At 37.3% G+C, this 11,642-nt stretch overlaps 1 long non-coding RNA gene across 1 annotated transcript; it reads left to right on the forward strand.

The window, feature by feature from the left end:
* The first annotated feature begins 5,789 nt into the window (after positions 1–5,789).
* Positions 5,790–9,576, forward strand: LOC107773307 (uncharacterized). Its single transcript, XR_012698701.1, has 4 exons — positions 5,790–6,223; positions 7,528–7,630; positions 7,799–7,897; positions 9,379–9,576. It is a non-coding gene; the product is annotated as an uncharacterized LOC107773307 (long non-coding RNA).
* The last annotated feature ends 2,066 nt before the right edge of the window (positions 9,577–11,642 follow it).

Below are 11,642 nucleotides of genomic sequence, written 5' to 3' on the forward strand. Positions count from 1 at the left end.
TGAGATCATGACTTCAGATGGACACCGACAACTGTTGATGATGTCACGGATGAAGTGTGAGATATTTTCTTTGTAATGGCAATGCGAGCTTTGAGATAGCAATGTTTTCAAGATTCATTGTTCAGGAACTGCGCGTGGATGCCTCTACAACCCTACATGAAAATAAAGTATGGTATTGCAAATTGGGATTGGTTGGCGAGATGGCTATGTATCAAGTAATAGGATTACGCTGCGAAGATTCAAACATAACAAGAAGAATTTGCTTGCAACATCAGAGACATAGTAAATGCCTCAACATAGACTTGGTTGATTTCTACAATTTTATGGTGTAGATGTGCCAAAGGGATTTCAGAAGTTCATTAAAACAATGTAGGGGATTCTAAACATGTTATGGACTTATGCTAATTTGAAACAACAGATTGGTCATTTTAGAGTTCAGTATTCGAGGTCAGAGTTACAGAAAGATGCGACTTTGGGATTACATATTTGAGGTTTTTCACATGTAGAGGTTCGAGGGTATGTAATCTCTTATGAGGCTTCCATGGAGAAGTTTTCTTCATATTCAGCAAAGTGGATGTGCTACCATGAGATTTTGTAAAGCTTCAGCAAGATGTTGCGGTTTTCATAAGGGTGAATGTGCAATGAATGGTATCAAAAGGTCTCAATTGATGTAATTATGGTCGTGAAACAAAGTGGGGGAGCTCACCACCGACATTTGGATCTATTTGGATGAGTTGTTATAGTTCCTAGACTAAGATGTTCTTCTAGATCAGCTGTGGCTAGAGAAAGGATGATGTCAAGGTTAACTTGGGGAGAATCACAACATTGATAAGGTACCATGCCCAATGAATGTGTCAAGATGACCAGGCAAGTCAGATTTGTTACTATATGTATATTGCGTGAATGGGAAAATTCAATCGGTTGTCTGTGAGGTAAGTTTGCCACATTCTTGGAAAAGGCTTGATGTCGGTTAGGTCATTATTGATGGGTTTATCAAGTTCGCATTCTTTTTATCGAGATTATCTACTTATGCTTCACAGAGTTGAGATGGATCTACATGGAGTTTAATTTTATGATTTCATAATGTGATACTCAGTTCATGTTGCATCTTTGGAGAGAAATTCAGTGAGAGTTTAGTACACAAGTGGAATTGACATGACTTCTTCGCTCACAGACTAACAGCCAATCCAAGAAAAAGATTTAGATTCTCGAAGATTTGTAGAGGACTTGTGTGGTAAAATATTATGGAGTTTATTCGGAATGGATATGAGATATTTTCAAGTTTTAAGATGTACTACCTGTATATAGTTTCACTTGTCAAGGAATTTGAGATTGGCATTGGATCCTACCGGGAACTTAGAGTGTTTCTCATGAGTGTTGGTATGGCCATGCGAAAATAGAGAGATGAAAGGAAGTAAGTTTTGAATTCATTAGAGTTCTCTTCAGACCGAATGTTTTGATTGAGGTATTGTTGAAGGCGAGCTGAGGTTAATTAGGCCTTAGATTATTTCAGTAATGTTGCTTCTTGTCGGGATTGTTATGCGGGTTTGGTTGAATTCATAGTGTTCTTGGAAGAAGTCAAGTGGTGTCTTCAAAAGGGAATTAAGAGTTTATGAAAGGGTTGGGTCAGTGTGATATTTTCTTGGACTGGGATTGTTAAGTAACCATTCAATCTATTGAGGTAATTGTGTGTTGCCGACTCATGGTGGATTAAAAATTTGGGTATGGAAGATTTATAGGTTGGTTGCTTAGAAAGGTTCAGTTCTGATGGTTTTGATTTCGTGGAGACAATCTTCAAATTCCTAGGTTATGGGACACTTTTGGAAGGTATGATATTGCTTGGAAAAATTTTCAGGTTGATGATGTTGTTCTTGTACTTATGGGTCGGTGCTATTATTTGATATGGTACAACCTAGAGGATCGAGATAGAGTTTTAAAGGTTGCGGTTTATCATAAAGAAGAAGTTTTTTCGAGCTAAGTGGTAACATGGATGGTTTGAGTTGCTTAGTGGTATAGTAGTACTATCTTATATCACCCGAGATGGGTGTAAGTCATAGAAGATGCGTTGTGGAGGAGATCTACGAATGAGTTTACTAAGTGTTACAGAGATGGGGTGATTTGCAATCAGTTAGCTCGAGATTCTTAATGCTTGACATGAAAAGGTGGACGGAAATGTTCTTGATGGGATGATTGTGTGTATGGGTTTACAGTTGTCTTTGGATATTCCTAAGACGACTTTGAGGACTCGTTATGGTCATTATGAATTGACGGTGATATCATTCGGGTAGACTAATGCTCTAGCGACATTCATGGATTTGATGAACCAGGTGTTAGAGCCTTATTTGGAATCTTTTGTGATCTTATTCATTGATGATATCTTGGTTTACTCTCTTAGAAGGGAGAAGCATGAGCAACATTTGATGATTGTGCTTTAGACCTTGAAGGAGAAGCAACTTTATGCTATGTTTTCTAAGTGTGTATTTTGGTTGGATTCAGTTGCATTCTCGGGGTACGTGGTGTCTTGTGATGTAATTAAGGTTGATTCAAGCAGATTGAAGTCATTCAGAATTGGCCTAGACCTACTACATCTACTGAGATCAGGAGTTTTTTAGGTTTGGTAGTCTATCTTCATTTTGGTAGAGGGGTTTTCTACCAATGCAGCTCTATTGACTAGGCTGACTTAGAAATGTGTTCCTTTTCGATGCTCAGATGATTGTGAAGAGAGTTATCGAAAGCTCAAGGTGTCTTTGACTACAACCCAAGTGTTGGTATTACCACAGGTTCAGGGCCATACATGGTGTATTATGATACTTCATGCGTTAGTATTGGTGCAGTGTTGTTGCATGATGGCAAGGTGATTTCATATGCATCACGACAGTTAAAGCCTCAAAAAAGGAAATATCCAATTCATGTTTTTGAGTTGGCGGCGATTGTTGATGCACCGAAGATTTGGAGGCATTATTTATATGGCTTGCGATATGAGGTTATACTAATCATCACTGTCTTCAACACTTGTTAAAGCATAAGGATTTGAATTTGAGGAAGCAGAGATGAGTTGAGCTGCTTAAGGATTATGATATCACTATCTTATATCATCCGAGTAAAACAGATGTGGTAGCGGATGCCTTGAGTAGTAAGGTGGAGAGTACATGTAGTGAGAATATTTGGTGTGAATGATTATAAAAGGTTAGTGATGGGATATGTGGTCCACAATATTATGGATGGATAGATTATGCTCAAGATTAGTGGGCGGTATCTCTCAGGTGTCATGAAATGAGAAGTGTGGTTCAGGCGTAGTGGGATATGGTTCGTTGTGTTTGAAGTGGTGATCACGTTCACTGGGGACTTTGGAATTTAGAGGACTCGAATATATGATGTTATGGGGTTTCACGAGGTTTTATTGAGACATGTGTGATATGTTTAGATAAAATATAAGGAAGGAAAAGCTATCAGAGTGGTTTCTTGTTAACTCAGTCGATGATGGGTTGTGATTATAGCTGTGATTGAGATACATGATTGAAAAATTTTTGAAGGGTCCGTGACTGGAAAATAAGGGTATATTTCTTTAAAATATGTAATTCTTATAATCTATTTTGGAAGAAACTAATATTGGTTTGAATAGCTACTAATAATCCGTTAGATCGCATGTTCTATAGAGGTCAGATTTGCTTATACAATGCAAGGTATCATACAAATTTATCATTTGAGAAATTGCAATCATCAAAGGTATTTCACTTCAACGGGTTTGATAAGAGTTGAAGTATACAATATGTTTGTTGCTGTCACGCTGCCCTGCGCTGGGAAATTGCCCAAAATATCTTGCAACTGTTTTCTGTGCCCCAGGCAACGCGACGTGCTAGCCTGGGCACTAGTCTGGGCAGATTTTATACTTTGTTTTCTTTTTGCTTCAAATCGTACACTTTCGTCCCACATTTCTTCCGGGTGACTCCCACACATAAAAATACCACGAATTAGCATAAATTATTACATTACACATACAAAATCATGAAATATGAGTAAAATAGGAGGTAATATGCATATAAATATACATACTTTAAGCCGAATATCAAGCATCACAATAAACTGTACATGGTCCCAATCCTGAAGACAAAACCAACACTAGAGTTGTAGTCAAAGTTGTCTTGAGCTTCTGAAAGCTCTCCTCTCACTCATCCGACCACCTGAATAGAGCGCCCTTCTGAGTCAACTTAGTCAATAGGGCTGCAATAAATGAAAATCTCTCTACAAAGCGACGGTAATAACCAGCCAAACCCAAAACGCTCCTGATCTCTATAGCGGTAGAAGGTCTAGGCTAACTCTGAACTATCTCAATCTTCTTTGGGTCCACCTTGATCCCATCACAAGATACCATATGACCCAAGAATGCCATCAAGTCCAACCATAACTCGCACTTGGAGAACTTAGCATATAGCTTCTTCTCCCTCAAACTCTAGAGCACGGTCCTCAAATGTTGCTCATGCTCCTCCATACTGCGGGAATACACCAATATATCATTAATGAACACAATGACAAAGGAATCCAAATAAGGCTGGAACACACTATACATCAAATACATGAAGGATGCTGGGGCATTAGTCAAACCAAAAGACATCACCAAAAACTCATAATGTCAATAACGAATCCAGAAAATAGTCTTAGGAATGTACAAGCCCTAATCTTCAACTGGTGATACCCCGATCTCAAGTCAATCTTCGAGAACACCCCTGTCACCCTTTAGCTAGTCAAACAAATCATCAATGTGCAACAATGGATACTTGTTCTTGATGGTCACCTTGTTCAACAGTCGATAGTCAATACATATTCTCATAGATCCATCATTCTTCTTACCAAACAACACCGGAGCACCCCAAGGTGAAACACTAGACTTGATGAAACCCTTATCCAATAACTCTTGCAACTGTTCATTCAATTCCTTCAACTCCACTAAGGTCATATGATACGAAGGAATATAGATAGTCTGCACGCTCGGTGCCAAATCAAGGCCAAAATCATTATCCTTATTAAGTGCCATGCCGAATAGGTTTACAGGAAATACATTCGGATAGTTCCTCACTACTGGAATTGACTCAACAGTAGGAGTGTCGATACCGACATCTCTGACAAATGCTAGTTATGCCAATCATCCCATCTCAACCACCTATTGAGACTTGAAGAATGACATCACTTTGCTAGGAGTGAAACCTAGAGAACCCTTCCACTCCAACCCTGGCAATCCCGGCATCGCCAACTTCACTGTCTTAGCGTGAGAATTAAGAATAACATGGTACAGAGATAACCAATATATACCCAAGATCAAACCAAAATCCACCATATCTAACAATAGAAAGTCCATCCTCGTCTCAAACCATAAACAGTGATCCGTCATGACCCATAAACGATCTACACAACCAGAAATTGGGCCTATGGCAACGATTTGTTATGCAACGGTTCCATAACCGTTGCGATAGAACGTCTATAGCAACGGTTTTAACCGTTGCATAAGAATCGTTAGGGTATTGGGACACTTTGCATGTAAACCATTGCATTACTATAATAACCGTTGCTGTAGAGAAGTCTATTGTATCGTTGTTTTATAACCACTACAATAGATATATCTAGGGCAACGATTCTGTGTTTTTTCCTTATTGCAACATTTTTCAATTCCCTTCTAATTTTCCCCAAAACAGAACTTCTTTTAAGCGTCTCTTTTTTCAATTTTCTATTTCACTTTGTATGTTTTGCCAAATATATATACTTAAACACTCTTATAACATTTCTCTAGAGAACCCATCGAATCCCTCTAAAAAATACATCAAATCACTTCTAGAAACCCTCTCATCGAGTAAAGGCACAATGCCGACCCAGTTCTTATCGAGCAAAGGGAGATCTCGAATCTAGATTTAGCAAAGGGATATCGCAGATCCAGATGTCATCAAGCAAATCTAGAACGCCGACTATATTTCATTTTCAAGCTTCTTCAGCCTAGACTTCATCTCCCATTTTTTGTCCAAAACGAGAATCTAGAACTTGTAATCAGTCCTTTACACCAAAAATCATCATACAAAATCAATTGTAGAATCCCCAAATTCATCTTAAAACAACTCTTCACCAACTGTAGTTTGAAGTCTTAGAGATTTAGAGATGTGTTATCAAAACTAGGGTTTGCAGATTTATCGAGATCCCTGGTAGGTCAAAGTATTTGGTAAATTTTGCTCAATTGAAGGTCCGTTTTCTCTTCCCTTTTGGTTTTTATATGTGATATTGCATGTGATTTCACAGTTATAATGCTCCTAGATTTTGGATTTAATGAAAGTGTTTGGTTGTTATGCGTATGAACTTAATCAGGTTAATATGATCTTCATTGAATGAAATTGGGAATTTATGTCAGGTTATAAATTTTCCTACTACCTGGAGTTTCTTACAATTTATATGGTTGTCTATGCTCACTCTTCTCTGGTTTGAACTTAGATTTTTCTCAAGCATTTGTGTCTTGAGCCTCTAAAGTAGATTTAGATGAGTTTCTCTAGGATTTTGTGAATTTTTCAATTGTTTTGCTTGTTTTTGGACAGTAGTTTCTCAATTTTTTACACGTGCAAAGGTATCTATAATTGACAATACAGGAATGGAGTGAAGGAGCTGAACTATGTGAACAATTATAGAGTGTTAAAGTGATTTTAGCTCCAGATTAAGTAATAGTTACGTCGTTACGAGTTGGTGATTTTTAATTATTATTAAAGCATCCATAAAAGAACTTTGGTCATTGTGTTTTGTATAGGGTTAACTTTCTTTTGCAGTTCGAAATATGCCTACTATCATAAGCATTTTGTATTTTGAGTTTGTTGTTACCGAAACTTACTAGTAATATTTAATTTACTAACGAGAATAGTCTACTTGTATGATGAGAGCTTGATGAGAATGTATTAACTTATTAATGGAAGCTAGTTTCTTCATGGTAGTAATTTTTATTGTTCTGATGATTTTTTTCCTTTGAGCCTTGAGTTGAGACGTACGAGAAAAAGAAAAGAAAATGAATATATAAACCTTGTGTGATGGAGAAAAGCAAGAGAGAAACTATATAGCTATATAAAAACTTGTGTGAGAGGGAGAATATAAGAGAGATCCAAGTCACTTTCTTATTGAATAAGTGAGTAACTAATCCTAACACTTGTTATCCTACTGCATTATTGAGTAACTAATCCCAACACCTACTATCATTCACTTCAGTACTATTTCTTTTATATTATATATTGGTATTCAATCATAAAAAGGTAAAATAATACCGGCTTGACTATCCGGGGTGAATTCTTTTAGATAGAAAACTGGGAGATAAAAATCTTTCGCGATACCTGCCTCTTTGGTTTTCTATATTTTTTATTTCATGTGAGATTTTTGTTAGAAGAATTTACTGATTCATATGGAAATTGACATTTTAAAAATTTAAGATTCATAATTATTTCTTTAATAGATTTACTGGTAAAGTTAAGATGGCTAGCCCAATGATTATTGTAGCTTGTGTATGAGCTGCAGGACCATAGCTGCAACAGTATCCAGTCCATAAGCTGCCGTGTCAGATACCCCAGTAGCCTGCTTGAATTTTGTATCAAGCGATGAAAGTTTGAAGCAAATGGAGGTTTGTTTTTGGAGTATAGGCTATAAGTCACTATTGACTTTCTGAAGAAAAGATAAGTTAATTATTTATAATTCTTGGTTTTAGACTACTGTTCAAGCTTTATGTCAATTATTATTTGGTTACGTTATTGTGAGTTCCTGATTATTTGTGCGTCATGACTTGTCTTAGGAGTAACAGGGCTGCTAGAAGCATATGTCAAGAGGCAATAGATTTAGAATTAAGCATTAAGGAATAGCAGTTATTGGTCAGATTGGTTTTTCTAACAAGGTACATATCTTAAAGACTATTATCCTTTAGTAGTGTGTGCAAACTTTCTGCTATTGATATAGATCAATTGTATAGCTTCTTCCCTATAGAAGGCATATTACTTTCATACTACCTAAGCAATTAACATGAAAACCTGATGTGTGAGTAGTTAAAGTCTTTAAATGAAAATAAGGACAATAACTACTGAAAAACCTAAATAACAGCCATGGAATAAGCTGCTTACTGAAAGAATATTATGAGAAAGTCTATCCATCAGAAGAGAAGTTATGAATACTATATTGAAAGTGTCAAAATGATGAAAATTGCAGATGACTATTACGTATTATTGCTTGAATAGAAACTTGGAGGCTAAATAATTAATCGAACGACTTTATATTTCAAAGGTTGTTCATTTACAAAGATGGCCTAGCTTGATTAAGTAAGCTGGATACCACCATGATCAAGACTCCTCATACAATCTACAATTTATAGAATTCATTATGCTTTAGAAAAGCAGTGAGCTTTATTTACTCTGTATGCCACAAATTATATCCATTATTACCTGCCTGGATTATCCAAAAGATGTTAAAGATCTTATCATCTTTTATTTTAGACAACCTTTCTGGTGCAATATCTTTTTTTATATTTACTTGTGACCTTGGTGCTTCGGTTGCTTTTTAAGTTGGAGATTGTTGTCTTTTTGAGAACTATGCTTCAAAAGCATAGAAAGCAAAACCCTCGACTTTTAGGATTGGTAAGACCATAACCAAGTTCTTCAACTAATTAATGAACATCTTATTCTTACCAATTAATCAGATTATTGATACTACAGGACTGCAACACTATTCTTGCTAAATAGCTTAGACTCTTATTGTACTATATGTTGCTGTTCTACTGCTTTCGAGTATCTCACCTGAAAATGGATCTAACAGACGAGGTCATGCTATAATATTAACGGGTAGATACTCTCTGAACCAAACAAAAAAAATATATGTTGCACTAAAAGGGTGTAATTAATCTTCATTTAAAAGTATAACAGGAAAATGCAGTCTATTAGTAAGATTAAATGACTAAACTTCATTTAAAAGCTTTAGCTGCTCAAGATGTAGCTAAGGCTGCCTTTGCAGTAAGAAAAGAGCAACCTGTAGTTATTGAAGCCAAGGAAAACCTCGAGTAAGTGTCTATGATTATTTTCCAGCATGAAAAACCAAAGATAGGGTGGCAAAATCTTCCTCACTTGTAAATGATAGTTTCAATTTTCTATAAAATTTATACTGACATAAGTGTTTAGTGATTTTATACTTTATTATTTGGAGTGCTTACAACATCAATTAATTGATGGCTCCTAGAAATGATTGGATGTAATATTTACATCTATAAGAAGAAAAGGTTTCCTTTGATATTGAGATCTCAAAAAATTAATATGTTTTTGGTGTAATACTGCTTGTGAATATATTCTTTTATGAAACTTTTACTAATTATTTATTTATAATTTTTTGTAGGTGAAGCAAATGAATGAATGATAGATAATAGCAGAGAAGAACTTGGATGTATTAGTGATCGTTGCTAGAATTTCAGATGTTCTAGGAATTATTTATTTTTGAAATTTGTGAAAAATTAAGTTCGCCATTATATATTTTGATACACAAGTTAGATATTTTGGATTATGATTTTATTGATGAATAGTTTTCTTTTGTGAATTATGCAAATCTCAGTGCATTATATTTTATTATATAGGGTAATTACTTATCACAACCAAATAAAAGGTTAAATCCTCACATTATTAAGTTGTTGCAATAGGTTCCAAAAACTGTTGCAATAGACATAATAAACCGTTGCAATACACTAGGAAACCGTTGCAATAGCCTTAACAAATTGTTGCAATAGTCTTAACAAACTGTCGCAATAGCTCGTAATAACCGTTGCTTTATATGCATAACAACCGTTGCAATAGCCTCAACAACCGTTGTATGAAGTGATATTGCAATAGGTTCTCAGCCGACCCATTAGACCAAATAACCGTTACAATAGATGAGCCTATGGTAACGGTCCAAAACCCTTGCAATAGAAGTCCTACTGTACAGTTGTAGAACCGTTACAATAAATTGTTGCAATAGACCTATTGGCACGCGATCTGGTGAAACGGTCCTTAAACCATTGCAATAGACCTATTGGCTAGCCTAATAGAATCACTAACAAGTGTGTAGTCACATGCACAAAAGCATTAAGAGAACCACGAGGCATATCTAGACAAGAAGCAATGTATGATGACACATATTAATAAGTAGAACCAAGATCAAACAATACTGAAGCATCCTTATGGAACACAGAAACAATACTTGTAATCACTATATCAGAAGCAATGGCATCGGTCCTCCCTGGATACACATAGCATCTGGTCTGACCTCCACTAGACTAAGCTCCCCCTTTAGGATGACCATGTCCCAAATGACCTCCACCTTGAGCTGGCTGTGTGGGTAGTGTAGCAACTAGTGCGGGAATCATAGTCTGACCTCCTTGCTGCACCAGACCTCTGCAAGGATAGGGGCAATATTTCCTGATATGCCGCAACTCTCTACACTCATAACAACCTCTGACTGGAAATGACTGTAGGGCCTAAGTCGGACCCCATGAACCAAAATAACTAGTAGAAGAACTCAGTATCGACTAACCCTGAAAAAATGGAGCGCGGTAAGAACTCTGAGTTGAGAGTGCACTGAATGAAGACTACACTGCAGCTCCTTGACTGGGTAGTGGTGAATGATAAGCTCGCCTGCTAGAATGGCCTCTCCCAAATTGACCTTGGTCTCCAGACGAGGCACCACCAAAGCTACCTGAATGTTAGGACCACTTGTCTCTACCCTGCGTAATCTCCCTAGCCTCACTGCTGATGCGCTCAACATGACATGCTATCTCCACAACCTGGTGAATTAAAGTTCTGGTCTCGCTCTCTATCCATAGCAAGGCGAATAATGTAGTGAATACCCTCAACAAATCTTCTCACTCTCTCATCCTCAGTGGGAATCAAAGCAGTTGCATGACGAGATAGCTTTGGAAACTTCATCTCATGCTCAGTAACTAACATATGAACCTACTAAGGTACTCAAACTACCTCCTCAGCTCCTATCTCCTAGTGCATGGCACAAACTGCTCCAAAAAGACTCTGGAGAACTAAGTACATGTAAGAAGAGGTGATCCTGTTTGTCGACCCATCTCGTAAACCTGCTACCACCTCTTCGCCAGAACCTGCATCTGGAAGGCAGTGAAGTCAACTCCTTTGGACTCGACTAGTCCCAAATTGTGCAGAATGTTATAGAATCCCGGAGCATCCTCTGAAGGTGTACCACTGAAGTGAGTAGGATGCAACTTTATGAACTTATCTAACCTCTTCAACTCATCAACTGACATCGTGGGTCTATTATTAGGCTTTGTGGAAATAATAGGCTGAACTTCCCCGATTGGTAACAATGTAGGAGTTTGATAACCATGCGCCGCCTACTTCCGGGTAGGAGTACCTAGAGTCTGTGCTCCGCCCATGCTTAGGAAGTAGCTGGCACAGTAGGAAATACCTCAGCCTGAGCCAAACTCTCGAAAAAACAAACCATGTAGATCACGACATCATGAACAACTGGCGAGATAAATAAGCCTTTGGGAACCTGAGCTGGTACCTTTGGCTCCACATAATCATCAACCTGCTCCTCAATAGGAGCGACTGGCGGCTCCATAGTAGTTGCATGAGCAGGGGCGTGCTACGCCCATACCTCAG

This window comes from Nicotiana tabacum, chromosome 14 (assembly GCF_000715075.1).
Source record: "Nicotiana tabacum cultivar K326 chromosome 14, ASM71507v2, whole genome shotgun sequence".
Classification (NCBI taxonomy): domain Eukaryota; kingdom Viridiplantae; phylum Streptophyta; class Magnoliopsida; order Solanales; family Solanaceae; genus Nicotiana; species Nicotiana tabacum.